The following is an 8,430-nucleotide window of genomic DNA, read 5'->3' as shown; positions in this document are numbered from 1 at the left end:
AATAATAAAATTGAGGGCTACTATTTTGTAGCGTTCATATTATTTTTCTAATAACTTAAAACTTTTTGGTTTTCATAAGCGTGGCAGGCAGAAAGTGTTCTGTATCTGCATCTCGCAGATAATTTGAGAAGAGCTGAGTTGTACAGACTTTAAACCAGTGATTTTCCAGCCTTTGTTTCTCCTCTGCCACACATTGGAAGAGTAAGAGTTATCTTGGGCTATGCATTAAATAAGCAAACACTAACAAAAGCTGATGAGCAATAAAGTCTGTGCATACCTTTCATGATCTCCAACACTACAGATAAGCAAAAAAAGTCCTCACAAAATCAACATGCAGATGCAGGTTGGACACCCCTGAAAAAGGGAATTGTTGCTAGCTCAATTTCAATATCTAATAACATGAGGAAATCTCCACAAAATCAGTAGGAGCTCCAATTCTCAAGAAACTTTACTTTCACATATTATGAAAAAGATATTTTAATGAAATGGGTATTTAAGCCCAATCACAAAGTTCAATACAGAACATTCAAGATACAACATGCTTCAGCATCAGTAGCTCACCATTAGCAGTTTATCTATATTTCTACCAAGAACAATTTTTCTAAGACAGCACTTTGTGCGTATTTGGACATCACCCCTTAAGTTCTCCAATAATTGGCACTGTTCTACAATAGCCATTATTAGTATGTTTCAAAGTCATACTTGGCCTTGTTTCCAAATTTAGTTTGTCACTATGAAATCAAGGCTGAAGGGTGGTGCCTGTGGCTCAGTGGGTAGGGCACTGGCCCCACATACTGAGGGTGGCAGGTTTGAACCTGGCCCCAGCCAAATAAAACAGCAGTGGCAACTGCAACAAAAAATAGCTGGGCATTGTGGTGAGCTCCTGTAGTCCCAGCTACTCTGGAGGCTGAGGCAAGAGAATTGCTTAAGCCCAAGAGTTGGACATTGCTGTGAGCTGTGATGCCACAGCACTCTACCAAGGGTGACAGCATGAGATTCTGTCTCAAAAAAAAAAACAAAAAAAAAAAACAAGGCTGAAATTAAGAAGAAACATTTTTATAACTATTTCATAAATTTAGATAAACTGTTTCCTAAATTAATACAGAAATTTGTAAGAGAGATTATCAATTGTCTTAAAAGTCTGCTATTTATCTTGAGAATCTCTATAAAGAAAACAGGCTTTGGAAAAAACTATTAACAACAAAAAAATCTATCAGCAAACTAGTACAAAATTTTGAGTGCCAGGTTAATGCTTCTCAAACAATTTGGGGGAAACACATTCGAATTGGTTACATGTTTATTGTTGAAAAATCTATAATTGTCATAAGATGTCTCAGAAAAACTCTATGATCTTATTGATTGATAAAATACTTTTTAATGAAATGTGTATCATGGGACTTTATCAAACACCTCACTGATAAGTTCACATTCTTCGTACATTTTAAATCTGCATTCACACTTTCATGCTCATTTTTCACGGTATTTGATTCATTTCAATTCCACAAATATTTGTTGAGTTCTAGGAAGCTGGAGCATTCCTTTTTTCCCCTAAGCCTTCCAACTCTGTCCCCCTCCTCCCATTTTTTTTAATAGACTTTATTTTTTTAAAGTACTTTCAGTTTTACAGAAAATTTGATTGGAAAGTACATAGAGTTTCGCATAACCCCCCTTACTGCTTGCTCTGTTATTTACATTTTCTATTATATTAGTCTGGTGCATTTGTTCCGATTGCTGAACCAATATTGATATATTTCAATTAACTAAATGCCATACCTCATATATTAGGTCACTCTTTATGCTGTATATCCTCTGGGTCTTGACGAATGTCTAATGTCACATATTTACCATGACAGTACCGTACAGGATACTTTTACTGCCCTAAAAGCCTCCTGGAAATATTATGTTTCAAAGCCTCATCTCTTAAAGCTTCCAAATTTGGTATTTCTTTTTGTGTTCATTAAAAAAATATAGTGAGGTTATGTAGGCCATTTGAATCCAAAAGTTGGTCTCTCAGTGCTACATATTTCCCCAAATGATTAACTATTTATGTGGATGATAGAATCATCCTTATAATTCAGTTACACATCCCAGACATATTTCTTGAGTGCTTACCAGGTGCCAAACATTCTAGTCTGTTGTTCTGAATACGGAGGTGTGTAATAGGTGGTCTTAAGCTATACATCTTTATGTCATTTAGTGACATACATTTAATTACCAAAGCCTTTTATATATTCCTTTATGCTTTCCAGTTACTTAAAATGTTTTTAAATTTATTATTGATGAGGAAAAATTCATGCATGTAGTACAAAATGAAAAACAATTAAAAATATATGATTTTAGAAATCTCTGCTAACCTTTGCACCAGCCACCCACTTCTCCAAGCCATTCTTACTCATTTCTAACCTGCATTTCCAGGGATAATACTTGTATATATAGATAAGTGTCTTTTTAAAAAACAATAATCTTTGCCTTTTTTCACTTAACAGTGTATTTGGGACATTGTTCCATGTTACCTTATAAAGAACTGACATATTATTTGCTTATCCTTTTTGACAAGCACACAGCATTCCGTTTCAAGTATCCCATAAACTGTTTAACCGGTCCCTAACTATTGAACATTTAAATTCCAATATTCTGTCATTCCCATGTGGCAATGAATATTTGTCTATTCTTATTTGTGTGCGTATTTGTCATTTCATAATTACTTTCATACAGCTAAAGCATACATTCTTACTAGTGGAATTACTGAGTCAAAGAGAAGGTGCATTTTATTTTATTATTATTTTTAAAGAATGAAATTTTGTTATTATTTGGAAATATTAAGGGGATACAAATATTTTAAGACTTGGATATTTTTTATAATGCTTAAGCTGAGGCTTTTAGTATGTCCACCACTTGAATAGTGTTCATCGTACCCAATAAGTAGGTATTCATCCCTCAGCTCTTCCCTCACGGAAAAGATGCATTTCAAACTATGTTAGATAAGTTATCCTATGATAGGTCAATTGTTCTCTATAAAAGTTTTGCCAGGGTCTGAGAGTGTTTGTTTCTTCATATCATCACCCACCACATAACATGTCTGCCACTCTGATAAGTGAAAATTATATCTCATGATAGCTTTAACTTTTATTTTTCTTATGTGTAAGACATACATTATTATTCAAGTCCTCAGAAAATTAATAAGGGAAAGATTGAATACATTTAAGTTCAAGGAGGCAAAGTAATCCAAAGCCATCCAACTCATAAGAAAAATCACCCAGCAAGTGACCCCCTAAACACATGTCCTCTGTTCTTATCCTGTCCCTAGCACCAATCTCAGTGCCTAGAGGCCTGGTAAAAGGTCTGAATTTCCTGACAGTTTTCCCCCACTTGATCAGTAATTGTTAAAAGAAAAAAAAGAAAGAAAAGAAAATGTCAGCTCAGGGCCTGTAGCTCAGTGGCTAAGGGCACCAGCCACATACACAGAAGCTGGCAGGTTTGAATCCAGCCTGGGCCTGCTAAACAACAATGACAACTATAACCAAAAAATAGCTGGCATTGTGGCAGGCACCTATAGTCCCAGCTATTTGGGAGGCTGAGGCAAGAGAATCGCTTAAGCCCAAGAGTTTGAGGTTGCTGTCAGCTGTGATGCCATGCACCTTACTGAGGGCAGCATAGTGAGACTCTGTCTCAGAAAAAATATATATACATTAAAGAAGACTTTTTATACGAGAAATAAGATCTCTTGCTAAAATGGCAAAAACAATTAATTCTTTAAAATCTTCCTAGGTTTCCTTTAAAATCTTAGAAACTACCTTTCCCTGACCCTCTTCTGGAGTCATACAAGAAAAGAAATGTCCACGATTTTTTAATCTGGATAACCATTGCTGGATTTCTGTTAGAGATGAAATTATCCTTCTATTAAAGGTACATATTTAAAAAACAAAACTTTGCTTTTTCCTTGTCACCTTCCCATTCTAAAAAGTCACTTTCCAGGCTGCATCTGACTTCAGACTTGGAGCATTGCGTCCCCATGTCCTGTGAATCCCTGAAGATCTTGTGGTTTGGGGGCAGCAGTTAAAGACTTGGCCTTCCTCCTTGGTTTGCATTTGTGTTTTTGTCAGTGTTGACTGTTCCTGGACTTAGTCTCTCTATTGAGGCACTGTCCCAGTCAGTTTGATGCTGAAAGAAGGCTCATGCTTTGATTTTCATTTGTTTGGGGTCAGGGGTAGGTCTAGGGATTTGGGAAAGGACTGAGCCTTGGGGAGAACAAACAGCTTCCTATGGTTCCAGGGCAGAGCACTTTATGGTAGTTTGACAATTATCAAGCAAATTAGCAAAATGACCAAATGAAACAACTGCTGGGATAGAAGTTATGTCAGTCCTGAATTACAAGTTTTTGCTGTTATTATTCTTTATTCATTGAACAAATATTGCACGCCTATAGGTGTGAGAAGCTGTTTTAGGTTTTAGAGACCCAGCAATAAATAACACAGGGCAATGACCACTTGCAGGTTATTTTCCAGGGGCCATCCCAATTTTCTTTTCCTGTTTTCATGGTGCATCTGAGAAGTGAGTTAATCTTCATTACAAAAGTGGAGCCCATTTCTGGAATTTCTGGAAAATCAAAGATACCCTCAGGTTCAGCTTTATCTCTACTTTACAAACAAAAAATCTGGACTGAATTCCTTCCATTCTCAAATCCTTGAGCAGTATCTGGGGGAAACATAAACAATACAGGAGAGAAAAAAAAAAAAGCATCCCTTTAAAAGATGGTCAGCCACTTTTTTGCCAAGGGCTTGTCAAAATTGCTCCAGAGGAAGAAAAAAAAAAATGACAGAGAAACAAGTGCATATATACATTTTTTAAGTAGCTAGCAACCAAGACAACACCAATTATTTAACCACAGTAAAGAAACCAGCAGCCAAACCACACTGATTATTTAACCATGTATCCAAGTGCTGAGCATAGGTATAGCCAGCCACATTAATTTAATGTAAATATCCCTGTACCTCGTCTCCTGGGAGGCAGGAGCTGCGAGCTGTCCCCAAAGAGAGCTCCTCACCTTGCCTTGTCTCGGCTCCAGATGTCTGTAGCTGAGAAACTACTGGCTGCAATCCAACCAATATTTTCCTTTTTTTCCTTTGCATTCAATTCCTCCTTCTGTGATTTTCACTCATCATTATATGCAAAGTTTATTCTCAGGGAGTGTTTATCAAGAAAACATGAACTTTCTTCTTAGCTATTTACTATTACATAGTCCCCAATAAGTTGGAATTTACCTTAAAATAGTTCCTTTCACTGAGAAATGCCCACACTCATGGATCTTACGAACTTCAGATGTTCATGTTGGATAAACATGGCCCCCACTCTTATTGGCCACACATACCGCATCTGATTCAAGGTCAGCCAAACCGTTGGTGTTCAGCAGCCAATATGATTCTTTTCTTTGGGATTTGAGCCAAGAGATAGGGAGACTGGCCTGAAATATGGTATAGATTGGGATCAGGCCATGAGCTAATGGAATAAGCTTAGTTGGAGAAAGAAGTAGAGAGACACATCCGAGGAAGACCCTTCAGTCCATAGAAGTTAAAAGTGAGGCAGTCGGTGACCACATATTTTCCTAAAGGAAGGAGAGAGGTGCCCCACTTCCTGTCTGTGATCTAATCTTATTTCCCATGAGGCCAGTCTCTATTTCAGTTGCTCTGACCATGAGATTGACATTGGGTGTGCGTATTATATCTGTATCAGCAGATAATAGGGCAAGATCGGGCCCTAGGGTCACTTAGCTGGTCTCCTTTCATCCCACTCTCTCCTCAGTGCCTGTCTTTTCTCTCAACATTGAATCAGTTTCAAAAAGATGTTTCTGAATAAAATGTCCATCTTACAGATATGTGTAGGAAAGTGCCTTAGACATCATGAGAACTTGAGCTTTCTGGAAATGAGTCATGGAACTATACTATTAAAAAAAAAAGATTCACTGTGCCATTTATGCCCAGTCAGGCCCTTGCCACACCTCATCAATAGCAAAGCTCCATGTTGGTGGACTGAAACCTTAGTGCTCTCATTGCCTTAGAGTGCTCAGTTGCGATATTCTGACGTCCCCAATTCAGATCTAACCAGGTTTGGGGAATGGGAAATTAGAAGTGTTATTGGGTTAAGGTAAGTTGGAAAGGTTCTTTGAACAACCATGTGAATATATACATATGAAGATCAGAGAAAGACTGAGACTGAAAATGTCAAAAACACTTTGAAAAGAAGGGGGAGATCAGCCATGTCCAGTACTGCTAGAAGGTCACATAAGATAAAGACTGAGGAGGAGTGACCATTGAGTAGAGCAAGATTTGGGTCATTGGAGACCATAATGTATAAAATGGTGAGAAGGAAAAAAAAAAAACAAAAAAAACAAACAACTGATTATAGTGAATTGAGAAGAGGTCACCAGGATAGAGTAAAAAAGTGAGTGAAAGTAATTTTTTTCAAGGAGTTTTCATAGAAGTGAGAGAGCACCATCTTATTGGGTATTTCCTTGGGGAGCACAGGGAGCTGAGTGCAGCCAAGATTTGAATCCCAGCCTTTCTACAGACTCATTGGATGGCCTTATAGAAGCTCATTAAACTCATCAAGATTCAAGTTCTCAACCTATAAACTTGAGTTCAGCTCATAAAATCACTAACTAAAGAGTTGGTCTTCTAGTATTATAAATATATTGGCTAAACTAAGTCAAACTAGCTACAATATGCTTTACTTATTTAATATCCATGGGCACACACTAGGTGCCACGGGAACTCAAACCAGCTCTTGAAAAGAAACTCATACAGTCTTGTGCATCTGACGCTTTATCATGACCCATCTGCTCTGCGCCTAGTATTGTGCCCCTCTAAGTGAATGTCAGATGGTCCCTTCCTTTGCAGGCTCAGCAGCTAACCTGAGGCAAGAAGACCCCCCTCCCCCTCTACACACACACAATCAAACACAAAGGCATATCCCAAGCCTGAATAGAGTTACTCTGGGCTACATCATAAATACAGATTTCTGGGTCCCTTCTGGACCTACAGAAGATGACTGTTTGGTAGTGGAGTCTGGAAATCTGCATGTAGTACTGTGTCCACTGATTTCTTCTGGCCACTGGAGTCTGGAGGGCTTTTTCTAAGGAAACTTGGATGCTTGTAGAAGTTTTAGGGCAGATGAGTGACAGGAGATCAGCATTTTCAACAAGATTGATCTGGTGGCAGTTGTTAGGGTTGACTGAAGGGAGGAAAGGCATGGGTGCTGATTAAGATGAGAGTGGAGACTGCTTATGCATAAGGAGGGAGCAGTGATTATAAAAAGAAGGACAGGTGAGAAAGAGCTTGTTTTCAAGGCAAAATTGATAGTGTTTAGTAACTGACTGGAACTAATGAATAAAGGACAGAAGAGAGGATGATTCCAAGGTTTTGAGGCAAGCTGCTGCTCTGATCCCCAGACTCATTTCTCTGCCTTCTCAAGATTTCCCCTGGAAGTCCAATGGTTATTATCCATGGAGCACATCAAAAACACAAAACTGAATTTTCATATCTCTCAGACCTTCTTCTGCCCCAACCTCTTCCCCATGCCTGCAAGTGACAACTCAGGACAAGGCTCTAAAGCCATTCTTGATGTCTTCATCTCTCCGAGTCCCCTGAACAATCTTGTACCTTTACTTTCAAAACAGATGAACAATCTTTCCACTTTTCACCACCACCAGCACTGCCATCCTGGTCCAATCAATGTCCTCTTTGGCCTAACCTATAACAGCCTCCTAGCTTTTCCCTACCTCTGCTATTGCTCCTCATGATCTGTTCAGAGCAGGTCACATCTCTGCTCAAATACCTTCAATGGCTCCCTATTCCCTCAAGTCATTCCAAGTAAAATTCTCACAAGGAAGAGGGACTTTACCTAACAATTGCAATCAGTGAAACCTGGCTTATTGTACCCTCAATGAATCCCCAACAATAAAAAAAAAAAAAAAAATTCTCACAAGGACCCACCAGAACGTACAGGATCTGGCTCTGCAGCACCTCCCTGACCACACCTCCTCTCAGTGGCCATGAGCAGTCTGCTCTAGATGGTCAGGATATCACACTCTTGCTACATTTGGCAAGTAAGCTCCCAGTTCTGTCCCTTTAATCCTGCTGTTCCCTCAGATGTTGGACTGCCTAAACATCCTCCCTTTGTCTCTTCTCTCCATCAAGGCTTTGGAGCCCTCAATAGTATTCCTTACCTCAAATACAAATCTTCCAGAATCCACATGATGGACTATTATTATTAATGACTATCCTACATGAAATAACATGATCAGATCACTGCTTGTGACTCTTTACCTGCCTTGTTCTGCTCAATTTCTTCAATTAGTCCTTATCATGTGGTAATTATATATTTATTTGTCTGCTATCTCTCTCTCTTCCATAACAGAATGGAGATGCTAAAAGA

Source organism: Nycticebus coucang, chromosome 2 (genome assembly GCF_027406575.1).
Source record: "Nycticebus coucang isolate mNycCou1 chromosome 2, mNycCou1.pri, whole genome shotgun sequence".
NCBI lineage: Eukaryota > Metazoa > Chordata > Mammalia > Primates > Lorisidae > Nycticebus > Nycticebus coucang.
This window is presented reverse-complemented; position numbering follows the sequence as displayed.